The sequence below is a fragment of the Lichenostomus cassidix genome, chromosome 1Aa, assembly GCF_008360975.1.
Source record: "Lichenostomus cassidix isolate B80296 chromosome 1Aa, HeHo_3.0, whole genome shotgun sequence".
Lineage (NCBI taxonomy): Eukaryota > Metazoa > Chordata > Aves > Passeriformes > Meliphagidae > Lichenostomus > Lichenostomus cassidix.
Genome location: NC_139480.1, coordinates 24365848 through 24379702, shown reverse-complemented (window position 1 = coordinate 24379702; position 13855 = coordinate 24365848).

Below are 13855 nucleotides of genomic sequence, written 5' to 3'. Positions count from 1 at the left end.
ATGATGCTCACCTGCCTGGCAGCTGTGGAGCACACCCTACTTCTAGCAGGCATCTCTGAGCTCCAAAGAATTCTTTGATAACCATGTCAAGAAAAAGCCACTACTGCTTCATTCTCACTTACCTTTTCTAATCACCAAATATGTGGATGTAGGCAGGATGCCCAGGATCTGGCCATTTCCTATCCACTTGGGAGAAAACAGTCAGAGTTTCATTTACTTCTCTTCACCTGAGCCTTAGATTCATAGAATCTATTCAGTTCCAGATAAAAGCTACTCCCAGCTGTAAGAACAAGCATTGTTCTTTTAATAAGTGTATAAGATGATCACCAGTGACAGTGTTTGGTGAAATTTGTGTGGCGAGACTGGCTGATTAAGCATTTTAAAATCTGTCTGTTCCTATACAGCACTCTACAATGTTACACTTCACAGTATTTGTTTCCATAAGTCTTCACAGAGGCCAAAGCTGCAATATACTTATGAAGAATATTCAATAAAAGAGAATTTGAGTATCCTTGGGAGCTAAGTTCTGCCGCACAGATGTGACCTGTGTTGTGGGACTGTGTTGCATCACACTCCAGGGTTAAATTAAAGTTGGCCTTCCACCTCACTGTTGCTAGTTCAGGTGATTCTATCATAGGGATTTTATTATATGTCTAATGATGTTTCATATTTTCCTTAATCCCTGGCTCCTGAAGTCATACAATTCACTGGGGCTTGGTGTTTTCATTAAAAGAAAAGAAGTTTCTAGTCCTTATGAGATAAAAGGCAGTCTGAAGACAACAAGCCTGAGAATATTCTCATAGTTGGATGAGTGAAACGTAGCCTCATTTAGTTTTTATTTGTTATTTACATCCCATAGATTTTAAGCCTATCTTATGAGTCTGGATCTCTGATCGATAAATTTTGAACTTCTATAGTCTTTTTCTGATTGTGTTAATCTATAATAATTCACAGTATGGTAAATTTGTCTATATTTTACCATAATACACAAAGCCCGGTGTATATAAAAATATATAAACATGAACATATACATAAACATGTTTATATACATATATAAGACCAGGGAACCTAAGTATCTGTGGGCTAGGACAGACTGGACATACATAGAAAGAGAAAGAGTTTCAGAAAATAAGGATTCTTTTCAAATAACACTGATCATAATCAGGGCTTCTTGCCTTATGATCACAGAGCAGCTACATATGTCTTCAGAAATATGCTGTTTAGTGAGGGAATTATTATGAAAAATCCTTCACTTACCTGCCCTTGTAGAAGAACATCAACTGGAAAAAAAAAGAAGAGTTGAAAGATGACTCCCAGGAAGTACACTGTGGACTACTTTGAGGTACTTTAGTTATTTCTTTACAAATGCCCAAATATGGATAAAATATAGTGACTCCATTGAAAACTATGCTTATGATTATAGAAACCCCCATGATGGTCCCCATGGAAAATTTGACCCACTTCAGGGGAACTGTTGTAACACGGTCCGGGAGGGCGGCACAGGCCGGCTCCCCCCCGGACCGGGTCCCTGGTTCTTGTAATTCCCACCGGATCTGGGGCGGGCGGCCCCCGAGGTTCTGCGGCATGGCGGCAGTCCTCCATCCACGTCAATTCAAGCAGGAATATAGTGAGACGAAGGAAGAACTGGACTCCATCTCTGTTCTGGCAGATTGGTTTATTTGGGGTAACGGGGAAAAGGGGTTTGCAGGGGAGGAGACGGGGGGAGGAAAGACAGGGACGGGATAAGGGGTGCCAGCCCAGAGATGCAGACCTCAAGCAGATCTGGACATCGCCTTATAAAGGGAAAGGAAGGGGAGGGACTGTCTCCCCTGGAGCCAGTCCCGGGGAGTCTGAAGTGAAGACAGGCATAGGGAACCCACCAATAGATTTCAGGTTACAGCAGAGCATATTTTAAAATGAACCAATGGTACACCGAGTGGGGAAACAAAGGGAGCACATGGAGATCTGAATATTGCATTACTACAGGGAACATCAGAAAGTTCAAGGACTATGGTTACATTAGTGTTGGCTGCAGCCAGCTTTGGCTGCTGACATTATTTCCAGCCAGTGGTGTATCCATTGTACACTATAGTCATACATGACACTCTTCCCACCAGCGTTCTTTAATCCAGTCTGCTCCTATTGCACTTATCCCCTTCCTAGGTCATGTTACCTATGCATTGCATCTTTGTGTTGCGTCTAACTCTTCCTTCTTTGGTGAGGAACATGTTGCTCAAGCACCACAGATAATTTTTCCTCATATTTGCCTGCTGTAACAAAGATATTTCACTCATAAAGTACACACTAGCTGTCACTTGTATCCAGCACTCTATTCCTCTGTGGAGGACATGTCACCCATGATAGCTAAGCCAGCTGTCACTCAGGCACAGAACTTCCAGACGTATATCTAGGGCACGTCACTCATACATTTCAGCTGTCCCTTACACCAGATGTCCTTTAAATCTAGCACACCATTCTACATGTATGTGTTCATTACAGCTGTCCCTTTTCCCTATCGCTTTCCTCTCCTCTTTAGTAAATGTCATTCAATTGTTCACTCCATCTGTCTTCTTCACTAAGTAATCCCTTCTCTGTCTATATACCATATCACTTAAAAACTCTATTCTGCTTGTATGTTATGGCTGCCTGTTGTATCTACCACTTTGTGGTAGGTTTGCAAGAGTCATTTATAGGCCTTAATAAGTCTCTGAGCATGCAGTTTAATACTTATCATTAGCACTTAAAATTCCTTCAATTTATCATGTGCCTATGACAGACTAAGTTTTCTCCAGTGAAGTATTTTAGGTATCCAAGATTCGATAGGTGTATTTGAGAAACATATCACTTGCCTAGTCAGTGCTGAATTTCTTGAAGCTCCAGTTAATGCTTAGGTTCACAAAAGATTCACGAATCATGTGTTCCTCCACTTTTTTTGCTTGACTGATCCATCACAATAATCATTTACAGAGCATGCTTATCCATCAAAAGGCAGAGAGATTCTCCTTCCCCTTCAATGAGGGACGGAAAAGTACAGATACAAATCAGGGGTATATGATATTTTTCTTCCTCCTTAACCTTCCTCCAGCTGTGGTTTAACATGAGATCTCTCCTTCAGTGGAAGTGTATCCTAACCAAGGGATGATACTCACTTTTTAATTATTCTGTCCTATTTAATCCCTCACCTTATCATTTTTAATATATCAGCAATTACCTATGATAGAGTGAGACATGAACTTCTGACTTGAAGATATACTTGTGGTTATATGTCTGTCTATGGCTGTATTTCATGAAGAATGTAAGCTCAGCTGAAAGAAGATTTTGAGAAGAGATCTCTTGGCCACAAGCCCTCACCAACAAGAGATACTTGAATTTTGTCTGTGTTCTTTTAACTCTTTCTGAAAAAGAAATTACACCACAGAGATCTTATATAAAGGGAAAATCCCTTTAGCTGTACTATTCTCACTGATTTCTGTCATCTATCTTCTGGTTCAGTTTTCTTCCCTGAGACATAGTGTACTGTGGGTTGGGGAATAAGGAGAGGCAACTGGCTGGAAGTTTGCTTTAAAATCAGAAGTCATAGTGTTAAGCCCTCTTGGAAAATTTAACCTTTTACCAGTGATGTGAAATGCATAGCAAGAGGAAGGCTGGAGATAAAGAATAATGGTTTGGTTCACCATTATTTCAAATAACTTCAGCTTCCTTGCTGATGAGACATTGAATCTTCAGCTTTATGTTTCTCTGTCCACAACTCATCATTTGAGCTGTGACTGTGATTTAGGTCTTCTGTTTACCAAACAGGAACTTCTTTTACATAGTTACATGATATCCTGATCTTCAAGACCCTTGTTCAAAACCTCATTTCTGAAGCCTTGTTTGCTCTAATTTTTTCAAACGTCTTCTCTCATCCCTTTTCTTCAAGTTTTTCTAATGTCTTTAAATGTTCTTTTTTTAAAGAGACACAAAACTTCTTTATTTAAGTACTGGGCAGCAGTTGCAGGGTTTTGACAACATGTTGCAGAGTGACTTCTGTGGGAATACTCCACAAACTGTCTCATGTTGTCCCCAGCTGGGCTCAGCTGCCCTGAAACCAGGGTTAGCACTCCATCATGTGGCAAAAATTCAGCAAGTAACAAAAGCACATGGTGCCTCTGCTAAAACAGGTTACAAAAGTACCATATGCTGCTGTGAGAAAGAAGAAATGGAGAAGATACATCGAAGATACATCGAAGGAGACACTGGAGGAAGTATAACTCAAGACGCACTCTTGGAAGGAAGAGCTCTTCATCAGAGGAGGTCACCTCTGAGGGACAAAGGCTAACAGAAAACTCATGGCAGGGAAACTCCTGAGAGGTTGTAGCCCACAGCAATCCATTCTGGAATGGAGCTACACCAGGAAGAGCAGAGGACCTAAAATGAACCATCACACAGTGTTCCCAGCCACTTCTGGCCCTCAATACCTCACCAAAGGAACTGGGATAGACTAAGTGGAACATATAAAGAAAACAAAAAGATCTGAGGCTGGGAAGGGAGGAGCAGGGCTGTTTGACTGAAGGTGCTGAAAGAAAAGGAAATATGTTTACTTTGTACACAATTAAAGTAATATAATTCAATAATACAAAGTCCATGTTTCTTGTCAATAAATTTAATTAATTAATACAAATGTCAACAGTCAAGACCACTGTGCCTGTGACCAAGAGTAATGACATATTTATGTGGTAAAGGCAAGTCATCAGCAAAAGAGGACAATGAAGGTCAATCTTTCCCCTTTTTAACAGGGAGTATTCTACTACATGAAATATGTGATCAATTTGTAAGAAGTTCTCAAAGCATTTAGTACAGAGAAAGCTTGCGTTCCTCTAGGCTATTTGCAGTCACAGAGCATTATATGCTTAAAAACAATTGTTAAAAAACCCACATGCCCTGTTAGAAAGTAATAAACCTCTATCAGTAGGACAGGATCTTGTGAAATATTTTGATAAATGTTCTTGGTAAAATGAAATGTTCCCTTGATTGCTTTATGAACCTAAAAACCTAAACCTTTCTCAGTGAAACCTATAGGAAGTCTGTGGGCGTTCACATAGCTGAAACTACTTTTGATGATTTGAGTCTAGATTACTAGTTCATAGCTCTGATTTTTCCAAGATCAAGTGTCCTGCCATCCAGAAGCCAGTGCCTGTCCTAGTAATGCTTTAGTTTGACATCTGAAGCAGTGAAAAATATTTACACTTGCTTAGTGCTTGTAGCTGAATGTGTCTCTTCATGAATAAATCTTCATTTATAACAGCATAAAAACTTGTCCTAGAAAAATTGTTTCAAGATTTTCCAGTGAAAGCACTTTCTGTGTAATCAGGTTCCAAAAATTCCTCAGTGAAGCACCTAAGAACTGGGTGGTGTCATGCCTCTTAACATCCTCATAAATGGATAACATCAGAATTATTTCACTGAATGTGTTTATAGTGAATAAGGTCGTCTACACCTGGGGCGGGCTCTCAGAGGTGCTGACAACACTACTGAAGCTGATTGCCTCAAAAGCAAATACACATGGTTTTAGTTTATGTCTGCCTGTAACTTACTAAATATATTTACAGGCTTGGTCTTGCAACCTGCTGTGTGAAAACAATTGCATCCATGTGTGGACCATGGCAAAGCAGAGAAGACAGATGATCTTCCTTACATGGACTTTTCCCAAATATGCACAAATCAATTAAAAATGAAACACCATTGCTCCCCTGTTTGTCTTCTTCTCACACTGAAGGTCATTGCACTGTCTGCTGTTAATCTGCAGAGGGTATGCTCTTTGGCTGGCCATCTCTTGCCAGGGAGACATGTCTCACAGGGGGTTTTGCAGTATTCCTTCATGGATTCCATTTGTCAGCACCAGACATGACTACCTTCCTGGCAGACTGAAACCAGCAGTGAGCTCCAGTTGCGTCAGGAGCCACTAAGATAGTCCTTGTCAACAAATTATAAGGTTTGGTCATTGTCCCAAAGTTTCCACCTTGGTTCAGTAAGAGCTTTTTCTTAAACCCTTTTCTTGGGTGTAATTCTTCCCTACTTGGAATGTCTATCAAATCAATGATTTAGCCACATGCAATTTTTATGATGAGCTTGAGCCTGTTGAGAAGAGCTGTTTCTTCATCCGTATTTTACCAAGAACAACAAGGCCTCTGTCCTGACTGGGGCTAAATAATTCAAAGGATAAAAGCAGTCACAAGCTTTGTTAATACCTATAAAAATATGCAGATTCTAATTGTAGGGCCAGTACTTGACCCTGAAAGTTGCAGTTCACTGACTTGAACAACTTTGATGATTGACTTTCTTAATGTGCCCTGTAATAATTTCTCTGCTTACTAACTACTTTTGCACAAAATTAAGATACATCTGGACATTAAAAAATGGTGCATCTGAATATTTTAAGGAACTATCCAAAGGACTTTTTGAACTTTTGCAGATAATGTTAATCAAGCCAGGGATTCAGAGACTAAAAATAACCCTATACGGCAGGAAGAAAGAACTGGGAAAAATCTGGCCAATTAATTTTTCATATATTCTAGGCATAATATTCAGGCATACAAGGGAATCAATATGCGAATATTTAGGGAGATTCCAATTAATAATTAAAAGTAAGCTTATTAAAAATAGTCAATGCTTTAAAAAAACCTAATCACTTTCTATATTGTAATTACTGACCCAGATCTCACCATATATCCATGCAGATGGAGTCTTAGGTCCATATGGAATGGTGGTGGAGTCCAAGGGGCTCTGTACGAACAAAGGGTTTGGTCAATGTGGAGCAAATTTTAGGAATGAAGCTTGCGTAGATAGGATAGAGTACCATGGATAATGGACTAAAATAAGACATTATACAGAGTGCTAACTAATACAGATTTACTGACTTGGAGATAAATACTCATTAAAAGTGATAGATTTCAAATAGGTTGACAAAAGGGAGAAGAAAGTAATTACTAGGGTAAGGCTTCTCAGGGGAGAACATTATCTAGGAGTGCCAGGCAGCATCACTGTGGTCACTACTGGAATCCATCTTATTTCTAATGACAACTTTGTTATCTCAGCCATGGAAAATACAGAAGATTCACTAATTGTGCTCAGGCACCAAAGGCAAAATTTTAAAGAGATTAAAGAGAGTAGTCATGTCCATTATGCAGATAAAAAAGATATTTCCAAAGCCACAGGTGACATGCCAACAAATCCTTCTCCCTTACAGCCACTGTTGCAATGCCAAAGTACTTATAAACACTCTTCTGCCAAGAGGATATTCAAAGTATTGATTCTGTGTTTCTGTGTTCAGACAAAGTATTGATGCTGGCTTACAATTTGCTTGAACCTCTATTTCGATTCGAAATCCAGGAAACCCAGTAGGATTATTTTTAAATATAGGAAAGAGTGTCCTTCTGGACCTAATACTGAGGATATGCTCTGACCCTGCTTGCAAGCTGGTGTCTCTCAAATTCCCAAGGAGATGACTAGGTACTGGAAATACAGACATGTTGGGCAGTACAGCACGTACTTAAAAACAAGTTATTGGCTCTTGGCAATAAAAGACAAGTAAGAGAGAATTATCAGGTTTCTGAAGCACATAGATATGAAAAAAGAAATAAGAAGCTGAAGTGCAATTTTTGAGGAATTTAAGCATTTACACCCAAAGTGAGAACTATTAAAAATTTTTACTTCTGAAAATTATTGGACCTCTATGTTCTAGTCAGAAAATTCATGTTTATAGCCTAAGGATTATAATTTTCCAGTTTTAGAACTGAGATCAGCTTGAGTAGGCTAAATATAAAGGTCCATAATGCTGATCAAAAATTCAAAATTAATGAATAAGTAGCAAATTGGATTCCTACAAACTCCTTGTTATCTGAATTCAGAGAAATCCTTGAAAATTTTTGAGCATAACAAAATGTGCAGTGACCATAGACATTTCCTATGAAAATTATGGATAGTGGAAGGGAGGTGAGAACAGAACAGAAAAGCAGAAAAGCACTATTATAGGCACAAGGAAGATTACATTTAAGTCTAATGGTTTTACTACCACCTGTAGTCCTGCTCTCACAAGAAATTACTAAGTATACTATTCAGTGGAAAATTGTATTTGGGGTAGCAGGAGAACTTAAGGTTCTGACTGCCAATCTCCCATAAACTCTGGGTTCAGTGCTTAAACTGAGAAGGTGGGTGGCACTCCAGATACAACCATATTTCCTACTAGCTGGCTTAGTTTTGGTCCCTTGCTGTTTCTTGATCCTTGTCTTCTTCAGCAGTCCTGTAATAGTGAATATTTATTGTGTCCAAATCTGAAATCAAGCACCAAATGCAGACTTAGGAAATCACTTTGTAAAGGATAGGTATGAAATGGGTGCACAAAGCCATGCCCAAGGGAAGGAGCATGAGATAGAACATGACTGAATTGTTGCATCAGAAATAAAAGCAAAGTTACTATTGACACTGACAGTTCTTACTACAGTTTAAAACTCTTCAAATTACTTTATAAATTGAGCTAGTTAAACTCATAGGTGAATAGTAACTATGGCTTTCTCAAGTAATGACAGCTTGTTATTTTTTAAGAATGAATGTGTTTGACATTTTTGTCCATTTTTCAGTCCCTTTGTGCAGCTGGGGTAGGTATTGCTTCAAAGTGACTGTTGTGAAGACACAGAGTGAAGCCATATAGAGGGTACAGTCCATAGGGATTTGAGTTTGTAAGGCTCTGTAACTCCAAGTGCCATGCAGCTGTATGAAGAGTTAGATCAACAAAGCTTCACGTATCTCATGGCTACATGGGAAGGAAGACACTTCTAAATGTAGACAAACTTGTAGGATGCTGAAAGAACAGAGAGAGGGGCCCTGTGGGGTTTGTTCAGTAAAGTTTCAGGTCTGAAATGTACCCAAAGGCCACTACAGATGTCACTTTTGGGCAACTGTTTACTATTCAAAGTTAGATCCTCATAGGAGACTGTGCCACATTGCAGTTCTTAGTCTTTTAAGTACTCTGATGCATATACTGAAATACTGGGCTCCAAGTTAGGGATCAAGAGCTTTAATGGAAACTTGTGCTGAAAACACTGCAGTCAGCACGCTGGGCCAACAGACCTAAGTAAAAATTAAATTGAAAATGCACATCCAGAATGTAAGTTCTCCTAAGCATATCCAGCATCCAGTCCTTGAATCCAGGAAGAAATTTACAGGTGATAACCTCAGCAGCTTGAGCCTGAAGTGCTAAACCTCAGCAAGCAACCTGAGAATTCAACTTGGAGTTAGATACCTGAGGTGGCAATTAGTGCCAGTGTCTTTTTGTGTATCTAGTTCTGAGTTCCTGAGTGTTGGCTTAAATCCAAATTCATCTCTTGATTTACTTTCATTAGCCAGTTTAGCTCCAAACATTAACATTTTCAGCAATCCTATTTGCGATGCAATGCAGATGTTTTTTCTGTTTAACTGCTACAATTTCCATCATGCAAAACATGATTTCCACAGCAAAGCAAGGGGGACTGCATCTACTTGCAATGAGGGTTTATTTTATATATAACACACACAAAGATTGAAACTAAGGGCAGAAGGTGAACAAGAATCAGGTTCAAAGTAGAATAATTGTTCAACTTCTTTACAAAGCAAACACCTCCTCTATTTCTTGTGCTAATTAGTGTGGAGTGAGTGGGACATGAACTGGGGAGCTGGTACAGACATATTAAACAGGAACAAAAGGTTGAAATATGTTCCAAATGTCAGCACAACAGAGAAAATGTGGGGACAATATGTCTGAAGGGAAGTTTCATTTGAGGGGAGAGTCAACGTAGTCATCAAGCAAAGGAGACTATAAAAAAAGAGTAGATGACAGCTATCTGAAAAGTACCAAGTCTAAGAAAGAACAAGGGTGGCAAATATATATAACAAGCATCACAAGAGTTAAATAACTTGATTGCAAATAGATTTGTGTCTTGTGGTTGACTGATAATTCTGAACTGAATTATACTAGATCACAGAATAAACTCATGCCTTTTTACAACATAGAGAATCCACAGGGAACAGCTACAGTTAAGAAAATTAAGCATCGGGAAAACTTCATTTAAGGGTTTTGCATTACCAAATACCAGGGAATCTGTGTGAGACAGAAACCGCCAATGCAAACTAGATTCTCTGGTGTCTAATAAAACTATGATGTCTTACTGTAAAGCTCTCTTCTTTGTGAAGATATAGTTAGTAACTTTCTTGATCTTTTCTACCCAATCGCTTGTTTTCATCAATCCTACAGAAATAACATACTTATCATGATTCTACTCCTCTCTCAAATGTATCTGAAACTAAAATTGCCAGCAGATTAGAGAATTACTGGAGAGGAGCAGACAGACAAAGGAGTGCAGACATGTGGAACCTGATTGAATAATATCCATTCCTCAGAAATACAGGTAAAAAAATACTAGACTCAAATTACCATAATCTATGGACAGATTTACCTGTTTATAACTTTCTGGAAATCACTTAGGGATTGAAAGGAGTATTATATAAATACTATCTAAGTATTCCCTCTCTCTGTGGTCTTTCAGATAAGGATTAGCCTGAGATGGAATGTTAGCTGTACTGAGATTCAAAGTTATTTAATCTTTTTTTCAAAAGGTTGAAAGGTGTACTGGGTTACCATGGTAAGGTTTTGGTAGTGAGGAGGCTATAAGAATAGCTCTGTGAGAAGCTGCCAGAGGCTTTCCCCGAATCTGATGGAGTCAATGCCAGCCACCTCCAAGACAGACCCACCACTGGCCAAGGCTGAGTCCATCACTGACAGGGGTGGCACCTCTGGGACAACACAGTTAAGGAAAGTAGGGGGGAAAAAAATGCACAGCAACAGCTGGGAAGAGAGGAGGGAGTGAGACTATGTGAGAGAAACTTTGCAGACCAGTGGAAAAGGAGGGAGAGGAGGTGCACCAGGCAGCCGGTGGTGCAGACCCTGGTGAAGCAGGCTGTTCTCTTGCAGCCCATGGAGATCCATGGTGGAGCAGACACCCACCTGCAGCCTGGGGAAGACCCCATGCTGAAGCAGATGGATACCTGAAGAAGGCTGTGACCCTATGAGAAGCCCACACTGCAGTAGGCTCCTGGCAGGACCTGTAGCCCCATGGAGAAACCCACACTGGAGTACTTGGTTACTGAAGGACTGCACTGTGTGGAAAGGACCCATGCTGGAGCAGTTCATGTGAAACTACAAATTCATGAAGGGCTGTATCCCATGGGAGTGTGAAGAGTCCTTCCCCTGAGGAGGAAGCAGTGGTGGATACAATATGTGATGAACAGGCTGCCACCCCTGTTCCCAGTCCCCCTGCACTGCTGGGGGGTGAGGAGGTAGAGAAAATTGGAAGTGAAGTTGAGCCTGAGAAGGAGGGAAGGGTGGGGAGAAGGTGCTTCAAAGTTTGGTTTTATTTCTTATTATCCTGCTCTGATTTGATTGGTAAAAAATTCAATTTATTTCCTCACTCAAATCTATTTTTCCCTTTTTTACCAAGATGGTAATTGGTGAGTGATCTCTCCCTGTCCTTATTCTGACCCATGAGCCCTTCCCTGTATTTTCTCTCCACTATCCAGTTGAGGAGGGGAGTGGTAGGGGGGCTTTGGTGGGCACTTGGCATCTAGCCAGGGTCAACCCAACACAAGACTAAAAATTTCTGTGAAATTTATGTAAAAGTAACCAAATTTACATGTGAAATGCAAACAAATGGCAGCAAGAGCAAGAGCACCACACTGGACAAAAAGACGCAAGCTAAGAGATGAGGCATCTAATTTTATATACTTGAGAATAGGGAAGATTAATGCAAGACATGATATGAGTCTACAAATACCTTCAAAGAAAGATTACAAAGAAGGGATGTAGGTAGCCAGAACTTCAAGAAATAGGGAGGGTAAGGAAAATGACCCAAAAATAAGGCTGAATATGTTTAGCAGAATATTAGTAGAAGGCTGTGATCTGTAGTAGGAAAAGTTGGCTTGTGTTTGAGATTCTGTGAGTACTTATTTAACGAACTAGAAAAACAAAATAAATTCAAATATGAAATGGCCTTGTGATGTACGAGCAAGGAGAGACAATATTGAGAAGGCAATGAGACTTGGTGGTTTCTGGCACTGAAGTTAAAAATCTATGTCAAGCTGTGGAGTCTGTTTAATAAGGCTAAGTGTTAGACAGACATGATTTTTTCATCAGGAATTCATTGTTTGGATGTAGAAATGTACTAATTGTCACGATATAGCCAGGGTAAATTCCTTCCAGTTTCAGGAGGATAATCTACCTAGAAGGATAATATCTCTGTAATTAGTTAGCTAAAACATAGAAGTAGATACTCTGGTTTCTGAAATAAGTTCCCTCAGCGATCATAGAAAAAACAGGAAAAAACCCAACAAACCTCAAACAAAAGAACATAGCAGAAATAGTTGTTAATACATAGGATACAGTCAGTAACGCAGAGGGAGGTGGTGGAGTGGACTAGGCCTCTGTGTTTACCAAGTGTCTCTATGGCTTTGAGATCACTCGAGCCAGCACTGCTCTGGTGCTGTGCAGAAAGCCCCTTCTCACACCCGAGCCAGTGTAAGGCACAGATTCTCACTCACCCTGGCAGCTGGATAGCTCATGGGTTACCAGAGACAAAGAATGCAGAGCGCTCAACCAGAGGTTTATTTCTGAAGGGGTCCAGGAGCGAAAGAGAAACTCTGGCTTCCCTTAGCTACAGAGATACAGGCCAATAACCTGAGAGTGCAGCGGCAGGCGGGGATACAGCCACCAGTGGGGAGAAGGGAGGGGTGGAGTCAGGGATCAGGTTACAGCCAATCAGCATAGGAGGATTTACATAGCCCGGGAAGGGACCACTCAGCTCTCAAGGGGGTATTTCAAACTTCAGGCGTTTCCCACCATCGAGTTCCTGCTGTCCCAAGGCACCTTGGCTCCCCAGCAGTTCCCAAGGTGGTCTCATCCACCACAACGAGTCAGCAGCACTTTTTGGAAAAGTAGATTTTTTTTTTTATAGCAGCCTGGCCATGTCACAGAGTATCAGGAGGCTCACATTAGGGTCAGATGAGGCATTCTTGGCAGATCAAGTGGGAAGACTCAAATGTGCCTACTCCAAGGTAATGAGGTAAGAGTAAACTGTAGTTTACAAACCATTACTTTCATCTGACTTAAGATGTGTACATTTTTTTGCACTCTTAGACCATATATGCCAATTTATTTTCATTTGATTGGAATGCAATTCACATGCTTCAAAGCCACCCCATGATGCCAAACAAAGTGTGCTTCATTAGGACAACTGTGAGATCATATTCAAAAAAAGCACTCCCATTTGTGTAGCCACAGCTTTAGATATCGCTCTCATGTATTGAACTTTCAGGTACGATAGCATGAGTGTTTATAGTCTCAAATGTTGCAAAGGTGTATCTAGGAGTAGTCACTCCTACCTGTGGTACCACCACAGTACAACTCATCTACTCAAACTGCCCGTCCTCTCTTCAGAGCCAAATTGTTATATCACATTCTCTTAATCTTCTACATCTTTTCTATCTCCTTTCCATATTGAAAGCTTTTTGGACAGAATAAAACAAAGAGATTTTATTAAGCATAGGCAAAAAGTTATTTTATGGTAACAAGAGGCTTCTGTAATTATAGACTGGAAAATTATCTGTGTTTTACCATAAGAGGTATCTAAGGCGTGTCTCTCTGAGTAGTCTGTGGAAATAAAAAAACACCATCCCTCTTTTCTGGGATATTTTGTAATATTTTAGAACATTTATTTCAGTGCAGAAGCCCCTCAGAACAAGCAGTGGTCTTTCAGTTGGATTAAAGAAAGATGCCATCTGGGTTTCATTTGCA